The sequence below is a fragment of the Cucurbita moschata genome, unplaced genomic scaffold, assembly GCF_002738365.1.
Source record: "Cucurbita moschata cultivar Rifu unplaced genomic scaffold, Cmos_1.0 Cmo_Scf00213, whole genome shotgun sequence".
Lineage (NCBI taxonomy): Eukaryota > Viridiplantae > Streptophyta > Magnoliopsida > Cucurbitales > Cucurbitaceae > Cucurbita > Cucurbita moschata.
The window spans coordinates 50617-68307 of record NW_019268729.1 but is presented as its reverse complement, the minus strand read 5'-3'; the positions used below and the strand labels follow the sequence as shown (position 1 = coordinate 68307).

At 37.4% G+C, this 17691-nt stretch overlaps 1 non-coding gene across 1 annotated transcript; it reads left to right on the top strand.

The window, feature by feature from the left end:
* The first annotated feature begins 10554 nt into the window (after positions 1-10554).
* TRNAG-GCC lies at positions 10555-10625 on the top strand. The gene has a single exon. It is a non-coding gene; the product is annotated as a tRNA-Gly (tRNA).
* Positions 10626-17691: the final 7066 nt, after the last annotated feature.

Here is a 17691-nt window from a genome sequence, read left to right as displayed (position 1 = left end):
TGTAGCATGTCACAATACTATATTTTTAATCATACGACATCACGATCTCAACACGCTCATGACAAGTATTTAGATTTACCTATGCATATTGAACACAACTTGTGCAGAATCTAAGCTTGTTCGAACACACACGCCGCCCGTGTGTTAATGCTCAATCATCTGCGACCTTGACTAACTTGCTTCTATACTAGGCCAAGCCATGCAACACAACTTTGCCTCTACTCAGAGTAAAGGTCATTCATATGTGTTGTTGCATCTTGATTTTGCATCTTGGTTCCTGGCATGTCCTTCATGTCATGATGCCATCTTAAGTCCCATGATGCCATCGACATCGTAGCTTACTCAGACATGTCAATCGAGGATGAAACCATGTTTCGCTCATATTGTCTAGGCCACTCAAATATCAATCCATCCAAGCTCTATTGAGGCATTGCACCCTCCCATATCCATGTCATATAATTTATTGACTTCATACCAAATAGCCTGTGCATATACAAACCTCTGACACATGGCTGAGGGCGCAGTGTCGGTACACTCATGTTGTCCAACACTATCCTTGAAAGACATATTTTAAAGCAAGACACCTAAGACACTAGTCTTGCAACGCTCCATCTCACTGTGACACAAGTATATGCTACAAGGTAGGTTGCATAGGCCATATGGTTAGAGGTGGTAGAGAGCTGACACCATACCTCCCCCCTAAAGTGCATTTTCAGGCCTTTTTTGTCGAGTAGGAGTAAGCATGATTTTGACGAATAGTCATATGGTCTCATGGAGCGCATGTCTAGTGTCCGATTTACACCCAAATTTGGTGATCTTTCATGTTTCATATGGAAGGATTTCATTCTAGACCCACATGCCCAAACTTCTTTTGGAACCTTCCCGGGGCCCTACCCGACCCTTTATCAAACCTATCTTTGTTTCTCATGTCGACATCATTGCCTCTGTTTTTCATATGCCTCAATTTGGCTTTAATGAAGATCTCTTTGGTGTGTTAGATGATGCACCATCCTCCTCGGTCACATCATGGCACTCATCTGTCTTGGCACTCTTGCGACTGGATGGGCACCATTTGAGGGTCACTGCTTCGTCTATCGTTATATGAGGGTCAAAACCTACTCTTTTCGTAGCATTGTTGTGAAATTCTCCTCCACCTAAACTATTCATCATCCTTGATGACTTTCTCAGAGACACAATCGGTCCATGGATTGTGTGTTGGTTATAAACTTGTTTTTATTATTTGTTTTTTTATTATTATTATTTTATTTCTGTTGTTTATTTCTCCATGAAAAAAAGTCGGAAATATTGTAAGTAGGGGAAGGAACTAGTTTGTAGGGAGTGGAGTAGTAGGAGTGGAAGGAGTGGTGGAGTGCTTGCTGATTTGTAGGAGAAATAGGTAAATTTTTTAGTATATAAAGAAAATGGTGCCAAGTTCTAAAGACACCACAAAAACAAGAAATAATTTGTGTGTCTTCATTTATTCTCCCCTTCTATTGCGTTTTTTTCTTACAATTGGTATCAGAGCGTTAAGATCAAGGCCAGTTTTCAATCATGTCTCACTTAGAGATTGAGCGGTCAAGAAGGGAGAGAGATCAAAAAATGAGACAGGAATCGAGTGACAGGAGCCAAAACACCGATGCGATAGAAGGTGATGCCTCACATGAGGTGAGTGTACGGATTCAAGAAAGGAGGGATCTGTCACACTCAAATACCCGATGCTGACAAAATGCAACTATGCAGCTTGGGCGATTAAGATGGAGGTATTTATGATGGCACAAGGTGTTTGGGAGGCAATTGAGTCACCCGAAACAGTAGATAACCGTAAAGATAAGATGGCTTTAGCAGCTATTTATCAAAGTATTTGAGAAGATACGTTGCTACAGTTGGGTGCCAAGAAAACGGCCAAGGAAGCCTGGATCATGCTAAAAAATATGAATCTAGGTGCGGAAAGAGTGAAAGAAGTTAGAACGCAGACTCTCTGACGGGAGTTTGAAGCATTGAGGATGGGTGATTCAGAAAGTATTGATGAGTATTCTGGAAAATTCACCATTATCGTCAACAAATTGAGAGGCCTCGGCAATACTGTGGATGATATCCAAGTAGTTAAGAAACTTCTACGATCCACCTCTGCAAAGTTTCTTCAAATTACCTCAACGATTGAGGAGTTCAGTGATCTCAAAACGAAATCCGTTGATGAGATTATTGGATCACTCAAGGCACATGAAGAAAGGTTGCAAGAGTTTGGAGAAAAAGATGAAACCGTTCTCCTCACTCATACAGAATGGAAGGAACGAGAGACTGCAAAATCCTCAAAGAAAGAATGGAAGGATCAAGGCAGTTCCAGAGGAGGTAGGGGACGGGGTCGCGGAAGATGGAGAGGCCGTGGGAGAAGTGACTGGCATCGAGGAGATGAAGGAGAGTCGCAAACTCAAAAGAAGAGATTTGACAAAAGTAAAATTAAATGTTTCAGGTGTCAGAAAATGGGACACTTTCGCATCAAAGTGTTCCACAAAAGACGAACAACTCAACCTGATAGAGATGCAAAAGGATGAGAAGTCTTCACTGCTGATGATAGAGGCGTGTGAAATTAAAACCACACATGACAAAGAGCCTAATTTTGTGATGTTGAATGAAACTATAGTGCCGCCACCAGACAATATTGGAGCTGAAAATTTCTGGTTCCTAGATACTGGAGCAAGCAACCACATGTCAGGAGAAAGGAGGGTCTTTCATGAGCTCGACACATCTATTGTTGGAAAGGTACGCTTCATTGATAACTCTGTAATAGACATTTGTGGTCGAGGAATAGTGCTCTTCAAATGCAAAACGGATGAGCACTTGATCTTATCGCAAGTCTATTACATACCTAAACTCAAGAGCAATATTATAAGTTTGGGACAACTGGATGAGAGTGGAAATAAAATTGTCATAGAGAACAGTGTGATGAAGATATATGACAGAGCTAGAAGCCTGATTATTATGGTGACCAGACAATCCAACAGATTGTATGTAGTAAAGCTGAAGCTTGCGGATCAGGTGTGTTTAATGACAAATATCAGTAACAGTGGTTGGCTCTGGCACGCGAGGTATGGACACCTAAATTTTCACTCTTTAAAGCAATTAAATGACAAGAGAATGGTTGAAGGGTTGCCGAGAATCACCCAAGTCAATCAATTATGCGATGGGTGTTTAATTGGAAAGCAGCATAGGACTCCTTTTCCCCGAACAACAACATATCGTGCGAAGGAGTCATTGGATCTTGTCCATGGAGATCTATGTGGACCTATTTCGCCAATGACGTATGGAGGGAACAAATATTTTATGTTACTAGTGGATGATTGTTCACGATTTATGTGGGTGTTTATGTTGAAAAACAAGAATGAAACACTGCTGGTGTTTAAAAAATTCAAGATCAGTGTGGAGGTAGAGAAAGGCAGGAAGATTAAGAGCTTTAGAACGGACCGTGGAGGAGAGTTTGTATCTACTGCTTTTAAAGACTATTGCTAGAATGAAGGCATGAAGAGACTTCTTACTGCACCATTTTCACCACAGCAAAATGGCGTAGTAGAAAGGCGTAATCGAACGGTGGTAGAGATGGCCAGATGTATGTTAAAGAGCAAAGAGATGCCTGCAAAATTTTGGGGAGAGGCTATCAAAATTGCCGTGTATATTCTGAACAGATCGCCAACAAAAGGAATTGCAGATGGTACACCGTATCAAGCTTGGTTTGACAAGATATCAAAGGTTCATCACTTTAAAATCTTTGGGTGTCTTGCTCATGCCAAGAATACATATTCACACCTTCCTAAACTTGTTGATAGGAGTGTGAAGACAATTATGTTAGGATATGAAGATGGAACCAAAGCTTACCGACTATTGGATCCACAAAAGAACAGAATTATGGTGAGCAGGGATGTGGTGTTCGAAGAGGAGAAAAAGTGGTGTTGGGAAGAAATCACAAACGGTGATGATGAACAAAGAGGAACTTTCACCGTTCAAATTTCAGAAAAACAGAGGAGAGGAATATTGAAAATATCGAAGTTGATCCAGACGAAAGACAAAGGGAAAATTCGTCCTCAACTTTATCAACGTCGGACAGTACCTCAAATGCATCATCGTCAAGCTCATCAACGCCGAAAAAATTCAGGTTTCTAGAAGATATTTATAGAGAACTGAACGAAGCAGAGGATGAAGCAATGGACCTTTGTTTTCTTTCTATAGAGGAGCCAATCTCATATGAGGAAGCTGCTAAGAATGAAAACTGGAGGAATGCCATGATGTCTGAAATTCTCTCCATCGAAAAGAACAAAACGTGGGAACTCACAGACTTGCCGAAGAATCATAGAGCAATCGGCATCAAATGGATTTTCAAATTAAAGAAAAATCTAGATGGAGAAATCATGAAACACAAGGCGAGACTCGTGGCAAAGGGATATGCACAGCAGTTCGGTGTAGATTACAGTGAAGTATTCGCACCAGTGGCCAGGTTAGAAACAGTGAGATTAATTCTTGCCTATGCAGCCATTAAGAATTGGGAAGTACATCATATGGATGTAAAGACAGCTTTTCTGAATGGCAAGTTAGAAGAGGAGGTGTATGTTGTTCAACCAGAAGGGTTCGTTGACAAAGAAAATCCAAACATGGTGTTAAAACTACGTAAAGCCTTGTATGGATTAAAACAGGCTCCGAGGGCCTGGAATTTTAAACTTGATCAATGTTTGCAGTCACTTGGTTTTCTTAGATGTCCACAGGAATATGCTATGTACAAGAAAATTAATGGAGTTGAAGCAATGATAATCGGCACATATGTGGATGACTTAATCATAGCCGGCTCAAACAAACAAGTTATAGCTAAGTTCAAGGAAGAGATGCACCAGAAATTTGAGATGAGCAATCTTGGACTTTTGAGCTATTACTTGGGTATTGAGGTACGACAAAGCAGTGAATCAATCACTTTATGTCAAGCCGGATATGCAAGAAAAATCCTAGAGAAGCTAGGAATGGGGGAGTGCAATCCTTGTTCGATTCCCATGGAACCAAGAATGAAGATGAGCAAACATGGAAATGGAGAACCTGCGGTTGACAAAACACTTTACAGAAGTGTTATTGGAAGCTTACGCTATCTAGTTAATACCCGACCCGACATAGCCTACTTAGTGGGTGTGATGAGTAGATACATAGAGACACCAACAACTTCACATCTCACAGCAGTAAAACAAATATTGGTGTATGTGAAAGGTACTCTAAGATTTGGTTGTGTTTATAAGAAGCTATCGAATGTGGAGCTGGTAGGATTTAGCGACAGTGATATGGCTGGGGATATTGACGATAGGAAGAGCACAATTGAAGTGTTGTACTATTTGGGAGTAAATCCAATAACCTGGATATCACAGAAGCAAAAGGTGGTGGCTTTGTCATCATGCGAGGCTGAGTATATAGCCGCAACTGCTGGAACATGTCAAGGAGTATGGTTGGGCAGGATTTTGATTAACATCAGACAACTTCCAATAAAACCCAAGCTTAATGTTGACAACAAGTTAGCTATAGCGTTGGCGAAAAATCCTGTTTACCATGATCGAAGTAAACACATTGATACCAGATTCCATTTTATTCGCCAATGTGTACAAACTGAAGCTATTGAATTGGAATATGTGAACACAGATGAACAGTTGGCAGATATTCTGACAAAGCCGTTAGCAAGACAACGGTTTCTGGAGTTAAGAGAGAAGATTGGCTTGAAGAAAGTCGATTCAACATACTTAAACAAGTTTAGAGGAGTGATTGTTGGTTATAAACTTGTTTTTATTATTTGTTTTTTTATTATTATTATTTTATTTCTGTTGTTTATTTCTCCATGAAAAAAAGTCGGAAATATTGTAAGTAGGGGAAGGAACTAGTTTGTAGGGAGTGGAGTAGTAGGAGTGGAAGGAGTGGTGGAGTGCTTGCTGATTTGTAGGAGAAATAAGTAAAGTTTTTAGTATATAAAGAAAATGGTGCCAAGTTCTAAAGACACCACAAAAACAAGAAATAATTTGTGTGTCTTCGTTTATTCTCCCCTTCTATTGCGTTTTTTTCTTACATTGTGACTCTCTCTCTCACTTAATCTCAGTATCCTTGATGACGATCCAAACTTCAGATTGCCTGCGAATGAACCCGTTGGAAATAACATGCTTCAGAATGAATACGGAAACAACGCACTACTTATGAACTATCCAACTTACGGATCTATTCTTGGTCTCCGAGTCTTGCAACATAAGCACAAAAACAATTGTCTAATGGTTGTGGACTATCCCACCATGGCCTCCCTCGCCCTTCTCTCGAACTCTAACAGGGACTCACAAGAAAAACTATGATCGAACTAGCTAGTGTTGGCATATCCATACCTATGCTAGGAGCGCACCCTAGATATGGTCACCTTTGCCTCAACACTCATATTCTTTTAGTCACACATAATGGTGCACCCTTGGGGTGAGGCTCTTAAGACAACCATGGCATAAACCCATATGGTAGCAAAGTCTAGAGGGTTGTAACACATTCCCATATTGGCACTACACTTCAACCAACTCCCACTAACCATCTTCATATGTCAATCGCTTCCTTGACACTTATTTGGTCTTCGTGCAGCTTCATTTATTGTAGAGTTTCTCGAAGACATTAAACTTAACTCATTCATGTGTGCTAATTTCGTTATGCTTAATTTCAAAATAGGTCTCAACCTTATGTGAAACCTTTTTTTTTTTTTTTTCTCAGGAAAATGAATGAATAATGAACAAGTAATAATTTTACACTATTTAGTAAAACTCTCTTCTCATCAAAAATATTTCCTTAGAGAAAGAGAAGTAGCAAAGTCGCTTTACCGTGGAAGAAGGAAAAGTCAAGCAGTTTCATCCCAAACATTCTCGAACTCTCATTGTGCTCATGAAATTTTTCACACCGAAAGGTGGCTATAGTCATTACTTCAATAAAGTCATTTCGACACAAGCTCACGTTGGTACTCTCTTCTTCATCGAATGGTGCTCTCCACCACTCTTGTGAAGTTACCTACCTTCGGTTTTATGCAGTCTCATGGAGCGTCAGTCCGGTGTCCGATTAACACCAAATTTGGCAAGGTTTCATATTTCGTATGAACAGACTTCACTCTAAAGTTGCATGCACAAACTTCTTTAGGAAACCCGACTTTCAAGGTTGACTATCAAGGTTAAGGCTAGGGGTGCTACTAGGCCTTTATATAGCCTATCTTTGTCCCTCAAATTGACATCGTTACCTCGGTCTTGCTTATGCCCAAGCTTGGTTTCAAAGCACAACGGTTCAATGTTTGTCTCCTCTTATTGAGTGGCACGTGTCCTCTGTCATGCTTGATACACTATGCCTCCGTTGCACCTGATAAATGTCAATCTGCGATTCTTTTTCTACGAGTGAGTTATAGATATGCCTAAAGGTAGATGCACCAGTTGTCTAGTGGTAGAATAGTACCTTACCAAGGTACAGACCTAAGTTTGATTCTCGGCTGGTGCATCTTGAAGATTAGCTATGATGATATTAGTGCATAATGTTCAAACTTCGGTTTGTTCCAATATATCATTTAAATTTATAGATTTCACAAGTAGCACTATGGAGCATTTTTTTTAAAAATCGAGTGGTGAAACTAAAAGTCAAGGGCTTCAGAAGAACTGCATGACCAAAATACAAGTACTTTATGGAGTACCCTGCCACGATACGGACCTGAGTTCGATTCTCGGCTCATGCATCTTGAAGATTAGCTATGATGATATTAGTGCATAATGTTCAAACTTGTGTTCGTTACAATATATCATTTAAATTTATAGATTTCACGAGTAACGCTATGGAGCTTTTATTTTTTAAATCGAGAGGTGAAACTAAAAGTTAAGGGCTTCGGAAGAACTGCATGACCAAAATACGAGTTTATTATGGATATGCTTAAAGATAGATGCACCAGTGGTCTAGTGGTAGAATAGTACCCTACCACGGTATAGACCCGAGTGTTCGATGGTGCATCTTGAAGATTAGCTATTTGATTATTAATGCATTATTTTCAAACTTCATTTAAATTTATAGATTTCACGAGTAGCACTAGCTTCGGAAGAACTGCATAACCAAAATACGAGTACCTTATGGATATGCCTATTCTCAGTTGGTGCATCTTAAAGATTAGCTATGATGATATTAGTCCATAATACTCAAAGTTGGGTTTTACCACCCTGCCACAGTACAGACTCGAGTTTGATTCTCGGTTGGTGCATCTTAAAGATTAGCTATGATGATATTAGTCCATGCTCAAACTTGGGTTTGTCACAATATTATTTAAATTTATAGATTTCACAAGTAGAACTATCCAGTTTTTTTTTTCTTCTAAATCAAGAGGTGAGACTAAAAGTTAAGGGCTTCAGAAGAACTGCATGACCAAAATACGAGTAAGTTATGGATATGTCTACTGGTAGATGCACCACTGGTCTAGTGATAGAATGGTACCCTTCCACGATACAGACTAGAGTTCGATTCTCGGCTCTTGCATCTTGAATGAAGTTTAGATATGATGATAATTAGTGCATAATGTTCAAACTTCGGTTTGTTTCAATATATCATTAAATTTATAGATTTCACGAGTAGCACTATGGAGCTTTTTTTTTTAAATCGCAAGGTGAAGCTTCGGAAGAACTGCATGACCAAAATACGAGTACATTATGGATATGCTCAAAGGTACATGCACTAGTGGTCTAGTGGTAGAAATAGTACCTTTCCACAATACAGACCAGAGTTTGATTCTCGGTTGGTGCATCAGATTAGCAATGATGATAATAGTGCATAATGTTCGAACTTGGTTTTTTCATAATATCCACGAGTAGCACTATCGAGCTTTTTGTTTTTAAATCAAGAGGTGAAACTAAAAGTTATGTATATGCCAATAGTACATGCACTACTGGTCTAGTGGTAGAATAGTACCTTGCCACGATAAAGACCCAAGTTTGATTCTCTGCTGGTGCATCTTGAACATTAGCTATGATGATATTCGTGCATAATGTTCAAACATCGGTTTGTTACAGTATCATTTTTAAATTTATAGATTTCACGAGTAGCACTATGGAGCCTTATTTTTTAAATCGAGTGGTGAAACTAAAAGTTAAGGTCTTCAGAAGAACAGCATTACCAAAATACGAGTCCATTATGGATATGCCTAAAGGTAGATGCACCAGTGGTCTAGTGGTGTTATAGTACCCTGCCACGGTATAGACTCAAGTTAGATTCTCGGCTGGTACATCTTGAAGATTTTCTATGATGATATTAGTGCATAATTTTCAAACTTAGAATTGTCACAATATCATTTAAATTTATAGATTTCATGAGTTTGATTCTCGACTGGTGCATCTTGAAGATTGGCAATGATGATATTAGTGCACGATGTTCAAACTTGGGTTTGTCACAATAGCGTTTATATTTATAGAATTTACGAGTAGAACTATCGAGCTTTTTCTTTTTTTAAATCGTGAGGTGAAACTAAAAGCTAAGGGCTTCAGAAAAATTGCATGACAAAAATACGAGTAAGTTATGGATATGCCTAAAGGTACATGCACTAGTGGTTTAGTGGTAGAATAGTACCTTGCCAGGGTATAGACCTGAGTTCGATTTTTTGTTGATGCATCTTGAAGATTGGCAATGATGATATTAATGCATGATGTTCAAACTTGGGTATCAAACTTTTTCTTCAGAAGAACTGCATGACCAAATTACGAGTAAGTTATGGATATGCCTGAAGGTACATGCACCAGTGGTCTAGGGGTAGAATAGTACCCTACCATGGTACATACCCGAGTTCAATTCTTGGCTAGTGTGCAGATATACGAAGATGATATTAGTGCATGATGTTTCAAACTTGGGTTTGTCACAATATCGTTTATATTTATAGAATTTACGAGTAGCACTATCGAGCTTTTTCTTTTTTTAAATCGTGAGGTGAAACTAAAAGTTAAGGGCTTCAGAAGAACTGCATGACCAAAATACGAGTACGTTATGGATATGCCTGAAGGTACATGCACCAGTGGTCTAGTGGTAGAATAGTACCCTGCAACGATGTAGACCCGAATTTAATTCTCGGTTCTTGCATCTTGAAGATTAGCTATGATTATTATATTAGTGCATAATGTTCAAAATTTGGTTTGGTATAATATTTCTTTTAACTTTATAGATTTCACGAGTAGCACTATCGAGCTTTTTGTTTTTATATCGAGATGTGAAACAAAAAGTTAAGGGCTTCAGAAGAACTGCATGACCAAAATATGTTTACTGTATGGACTACCCTGCCACGATACGGACCCGAGTTTCATTCTCGACTGGTGCATCTTGCAGATTAGCTATAATGATATTAATGCATAATGTTCAAACTTGGGTTTGTCACAATATCGTTTATATTTATAGATTTCACGAGTAGAACTATCGAGCTTTTTTTTTTAAATCGTGAGGTGAAACTAAACGTTAAGGGCTTCAGTAGAACTGCATGACCAAAATACGAGTACGTTATGGATATGCCTGAAGGTACCTGCACCAGTGGTCTAGTGGTAGAATAGTATCCTGCCACGGTATAGACCCGAGTTCGATTCTTGGCTGGTGCATCTTGAAGATTGGCATAATGTTCAAACTTGTGTTTGTCACAACATTGTTTAAATTTCACAAGTAGGACTATCGAACCTTTTGTTTTTAAATCGAGAAGTGAAACCAAAAGTGAAGGGCTTCGGAAGAACTGCAGGACCAAAATACGAGTACGTTATGGATCTTCTTTAAGGTAGATGCACCATTGGTCTATTGGTAGAATAGTATCCTGCTACAGTATAGGCCCGAGTTCGATTCTCGATTGGAGCATCTTGAAGATTAGCTATGTTGATATGTGAGGTACATACTTGAGTTTTATTCTATGTTGGAGCCATGACGTGCATTTATACAAAAGACAAACACTTTTAATCCCTATTTCCTTTTTTCTTTAAAAATTATTTCCTTTTTTCTTTAAAAATGTATATGGTATTTAATTTCTTGTGTGTGTTATATCAAAGCTATAATTCTAATAATTTTTTAGTTTAAAAAATAAAAGATCAAAGATTTGAGTTTTTCTCAACACTAATACCTCAACATTAAACAAGATATTGGTGTTGAGAAATAGAGCCAAATTTACAACAGTAACATAAATTTAAAACAATCCTTATTAAGTTGACAAATTTACATTTGGAGTTAATTTCTCATTTCTTATCCCTTTAGGTTTGTTGTTGTATTTATTTTAACCTTGAGTTTCAATTTTATTCAAAATATTCGAAATGAAATTAAAATTTGATTTATCGGCAACTACATACATGACATGATTACTATGCATGAAAGAATTCATTTATAACGTTTCATAAACGGTGCTATAGGCTTAAATGTTCATAATAAATTTATTAAAACAATATTTTTATGGATGGAAAATAGATAAGATGAGTTTAAATAGTGCCCTTGTCTAACCTAAGGATCATTAAAAATAACTTGAATGCAACTACCTTAACTTTGGTTCCTTGGCCTTCAAAGCGACGTTGTCATCTGTAAATGGGTGTCTTACCTTTACATGAAAATAAGAGTAGCATATGGTTTGAGTACTTTAATAAATACTCAATAAGTAACCTCACTGAAAATGAATCATGTGTAATATAGTTGGACCTATCCTTTCATAAATGCATTGTGACATGGGTTTGGGCTTTGCTTTTCAGTCCGAGCAGGGTTGAATATGTTGTACTATCCTACATACAACCCATGAATGTGCACATTGGCCACCAGGTAGGCTCGTATAAGAGTACTCTGTGGGCTGGCTCGTCGAGCTTGTGCACACTCACACTACCAAATACCATGAAGGGAAAAGACCCACATAATATCATAAGGAACATAAAATTGTAAGGAATGTGTCTGTACTAATCATAACGGGAAAGTATCTCGATGCACCTCCCATTAATAATACATGATTTTCTAATGTCTCATAGTCATAGAGGGTACGTATTAACATGGTTTACATGACATGATACATGAAGGTTCATGCATCAAATAATATCGAAAACATAACATTGTTCTATGACATAACATAATCCTAGAATAGTGTGATATCATAGCATCACTTATGCAAATAATATCGAAAACATAACATTGTTCTATGACATAACATAATCCTAGAATAGTGTGATATCATAGCATCACTTATGCAACATAACAACATAATTCTCCATTTATTATTCTCTAAAAAAAATAGTCATTTTAAATAAATTTGTTAATATATACGTTTTATTTTTAGATATAAACTATCCATTGGTTTTGATCAACTCGTGTTATTAGAAATTGAAGTAGAACCACGTTGCCCTAAATTGAACTCATTTCATCTACTCTAGTAAGAAAAATATAAACTTAATCTGTGCCTAAATTATAAACCCAAAATTTGATAACATAATTTTAAAATCTAAGAAAAACAACACAAAAATATAGTCCAAGTCATAAATAAATAGTTGAATCAACAATAATGTTGGGAAACGAGACAAAAATAAAGCAACCCTAATGACATAAATAAATTAGTTCAATTAGCGAGAAAAAAAAAAAACTAATCCAAAAGTAAAAGACATTTGTTATTACATAAATAAAACAAATGAAAGCAACACATTCAACCCACCCAAGCTTGGAAGACATCAAACCCATTGGAGTTTGGAATGGAAAATATATAGATTTCTTCATCTTTAGAAACATATAAAACTTGGAAATGGAACTTAAAAAATCTCTCTTTGAGGCAGGGAACGAGACAGGTCAAGGGAGTTAGGAGGGGACAAGAATGGAGAATATAATCTCGGTCTCTAGTCCTAATTATGTAATAGGGAAAATTTTCTCCTCACTCCTTCCCTCATTCCCTGTTTAAAGATTACTATGGAGAAATACATTTTGAACATTCAACTGATGTGTGAACTATTTTCGAGAAGTAGCAATAGTGAGTAAGCAACGAAGTGTAGTAAACTTTGTTGTATTAGAAAATGTCTCTTTGTAATCAATATCTTCAACCTGAGTATACCCCTTTACTACCGGATAAACTTTATAACGTTCAACAGAACAATCAGAGTTGTGTTTAATCTTGTACACCCAACGATAGCCAATAGCTTTATGGCCAGGTGGTAGAGGAACGAGAGACCAAGTATGATTACGTTCCAAAGTTGCAATTTCAGCATTCATAGCCTGCTGCCATAATGGGTCGCCAACTACCTCATCATAAGTTTTAACTTATGTCGGGCTGTAATAAGAGATAGAAAAGCAGATTGAGTAGGAAAAACACTAGAGAAAGAAAGGTAATGATGAAGGGGATGCCTGGTGCTCATGTTGGGACTTGAGCTAGAGGTTAAATAATTGGCTGCATAAGACATCTCATAATTATTATGCCAAGCTGAAGGTTGTTTGGTACGAGTAGAACATCGGAGTGAAACTGGTGTATCAGGAGGGATAGGATTATAATTAGTGGGTGAATCTGGAGAAGGAATAGAAAGTGGAGGAGATGACAAAATAGAAAGTGGGATAGGATTAGAATAGATGTTTGAGTAGGATGAATCATGAAGTGGTAAAACGAGAGTCGAAGGAACTAATGTCAAAGTTTGTGAAGCTGATGAAAAAGGAAAAACATCTTCACATAATTTAACATCACAGTGGATAAATAATTTGTGAGCTTGTATGTCATACAACTTGGAGCCTTTGTAACCATCAGTATATCCTATGAAAACACCAGAAATTGCCCGAGATTCAAATTTTTTGCTTAGGATGTACTACAATTGCATAACATTTACATTAAAAAACTTTAAGAAGATGAAATGTAGGTGGTTGTTTGTAGAGTGCTTCAAGGGGTGTCTTGTTAGATAAAAATGGTGATGGTGTTCTATTTATAAGATTAACAACAATTAAAATGCACTCTCCCAAAAAATTAAGTGGGACGTGTGACTGAAAGAGGAGAGACCTAGCTACATTTAGGATATGATGATAGCTACATTTAGGATATGACGATGCTTACGCTCTATGGCTCATCTTTGTTGGGGAGTATAAACACAAGTGCGCTGAAATTCAATGCCACACAAAGTAAAAAATGGTTGTAAAGACAGAAACTCAGTCCCATTGTCTGACCGTACTATCTTGATAGTAGTATGAAATTGAGTTTGAACGAATTTAACAAAGTTCATAAACAAATGATGTACTTCTGATTCATGTTGCATAAGAAAAACCCAAGTACATTGAGTAAAATCATCAACAATAGTGAGAAGAAAACGCAAACCAAAATGGATAGGAATTTTATGAGATCCCCAAACATCACAATGTAACATGTCAAAGGTAGAATGTGTTGTTATTGAACTTCTTGAAAAAAAAAACAACCTAGTTTATTTTGCTAACGTGCAAATACTACAGTTATGAGAAAAAGTAGCATTATTAAGATGAAATTGAACCGTTAGAAATTTAAAACAGGAAAAAATAAATAGAATGACTTAGGCGTAAATGCCACAAATTAGATGATTGAGATACTTGATTAGTTAAAGATTTGATTGGAGATTAAGAAATATGATAGAGACCTCCAAATTGTTTATCCGAGCCAATCATCTTCCCCTTAGCCAAGTCCTGCATAACACAAGAATCAGGATAGAAGGTGACACAACATTTCAAGTCATTGGTAAGTTTGCTAATGGACAACATGTTTAAATTGAATGGAGACACACATAAAATATTGTTTAATTTAAGGCCAGGATTAAAGAAAACATTGACCGTAAGTGACACATGTGTTGTTCCTTCGTTAGGCAATTTTATTGCAAATGTTTGCAGCCTTTGGTTCAGTCATAACAAAAGCTTTGGATACTATATGATTCGAAGCTCCACTGTCGAGAATCCATGAATTTGAACTAACAGAGTTAATGGATAATGTAGATACTAGAAATAATCCATGAATTAGATTTGTCACGACCCAATTTTTGAGATTTCGAGAAATGGAACTGCAGCGAAAAGATAAATTTTGAAAAGACAAACAGCACCTGTTCAAAGAGAATACAACTAATTGATGTCCCACGTGAAATACAAGTAACAAACATTCCGGGTCGACACTCCTCTACTAGTGTCTCTTCAAGACTACTATTCATAAAACCATAAAGTCATTTTGAATAAGTGGTCAAGGTGTGTGCTTGCTAATCACACCATGTTTTCCTCCAAGATTTGACGAAAAGAATTCAAAATCGAACCCAAAAAATTATACAACTAATTCATGGCCCAGGTCGAATACAACTCAAACACTCCGGGTCGACACCCCTCTATGATAGTAGAGCTCCAGAGCATCTCCCCACCTTGACCAATACACTAGAAAAGGAGAAACGTGTAAGTATAAAAATTTACTTAGGAACCAACCTACTTGTAGGCCCTCATCGCTTCCTTCTAATACTAGGTTTCCACGGCTTTCCTTTGGTCTATAGGACGTTGGGCTTACCCTTTACTGCGCTCTAAGCTACCGTGTATGTCCCGAAGTTCTAATTGATTCCTCATTAATCATCTACCTTTGTTGTCCCTAGTGCCTCTTCGATATTCGTTCCTAAAACAAAAAAGGTTCTTTGGGCGAGTGGTTAAGGCGTGTGCCTGCTAAATACATGGGGTTTCCCTGCGAGAGTTCGAACTTCTCAGGCGATGAAAAAGATAAATATTTTACACTTTAATCAACACTCCGAGTCGAAACCCCTTTGTGGTAGTAGAGCTCCCCACCTTGACCAGTACACTAGAAAAAATCATCGCTTCCTTCTTCTACTAAGTTTCCATCTCCCCACCTTGACCTCTACACTAGAAAAGGAGAAAGGTGTAAGTATACAAATATACTAAGTAACCAACCTACTTGTAGGCCCTTTGTATGTCCTGAAGTTCTAATTAATTCCTCATTAATCATCTATCATTGTTTTCTCTAATGTCTCTTCGAGATTTGTTCCTAAAATAAAAAGTCGCTTTGGTCGAGTGGTTAAGGTGTGTGCTCGCTAAGTACATGGGGTTTCCCTGTGAGAGCTCGAATCGCTCAGGCGACGAAAAGTTTATTTTTTTGTACTAGCCAAAGGCCATCGCAAAAACATGTTGTCCACTTTGGCTCCTTACTTCACGACCTCATAGAGGTATTCACACCCTTATGTGTGGAATGTTTTGTTCCCTCTCAAATATGTTGAATCTGGGATGGAAGCGATGAAAAGATAAAATCTTTTACACTCTAAAAGACATAATCTTTTACACTCTAAAAGACATACAACACCTGGGTCTGAAATTTCAAAGTTATTTACATACTGGAAAAAGGGCTTGGAATACAAAAGAATTCAAAATCAACCGAAAAAATTATACAACTAATTGATGTCCGAGGTCGAATACAACTAACATACACTCCGAGTCGACACCCCTTTGTGATAGTATAGCTCCCGAGTATCTCCCCGCATTGACAAGTAACTGAACTAGAAAAGGAGAAAGGTGTAAGTATAAAAATATACTTAGTAACCAACCTACTTGTAAGCCCGCATAGCTTCCTTCTACTACCAGGTTTCCACGACTTTCCTTTGGTGTACAGGAAGTTTGGGTTTACCCTTTACTGCGCTCTAAGCTACCATGTAGGTCTCGAAGTTCTAACTGATTCCTCATTAATCATCTACCTTTGTTGTCCCTAGTATCTCTTCGAGATTCAATCCTAAAATAAAAAAGTTGCTTTGAACGAGTGGTTAAGGCGTGTGCCTACTAAGTACATGGGTTTTCCTCACGAGAGTTTGAATCTCCTAGGCGACGAAAAGTTCATTTTTTTGTAATAGCAAAGCGACTCGTTTATAAGGAATACTTTTTTATAAGATATTGTCCACTTTGTCCCGTTACTTCACGATCTCATAGAGGTATTCACACCCTAGTTATATGGAATGCTTCCTTCCCCTCTCAAACCAATGTTGGATCTCGAGAAATCGAACTGCGATGAAAAGATAAATTTAAAACGACGTACAACACCTGTGTCAGAAATTTCAAGATATTTACAAACGAAAAAAATTATACAACTAATTGATTTCTGATATGAATCCAACAACTTATAACTTCCGTGTACCCGAACGAGCAATTGCAAGAAGCAATACAAAGAAGATTCAAGAATCAAATGAAGAAAATATTGGAGTGACTGATATTGGAAAGTAATACGAAGACTTAGCTTTGGTAGTTGAACTACCAATTAAGACAATTTATGAATTACCTTATTTTCTTCCATTTGTATTTAATAGCATTTATTAGCATTTATTAGTTGTTGGTGGCTGAGATTTATTTTGTTAGGGTTATGTTTTGGGCATATTTAGAGCCATGTAATATTCATGTTTGGATGTTTTTTTTTGCTTGAATACGTTCAAAACCTTTGTGTTTTTCTTGATACCCTTTTGGTGTTATTCTTTTTCAAACCTTGCTTTATGTTTGATGTTTAAACCGATTCATTGAATTAGTTTTGATCAAGCTAATTCTGGAGTGAATTATCTTGTTATCTAAAAGTGACCATCATAGATTCCAAGTTCGATCTAAGAGTCATTCATCTTCTAACCAGCTCTTGGTTGGAATCAATCCGTTAAGTTAGCTTTCTCTGTGAACGTTTTGGCAGGGATTCTAGAAGGACCTCTAGTTTTGCAAAAT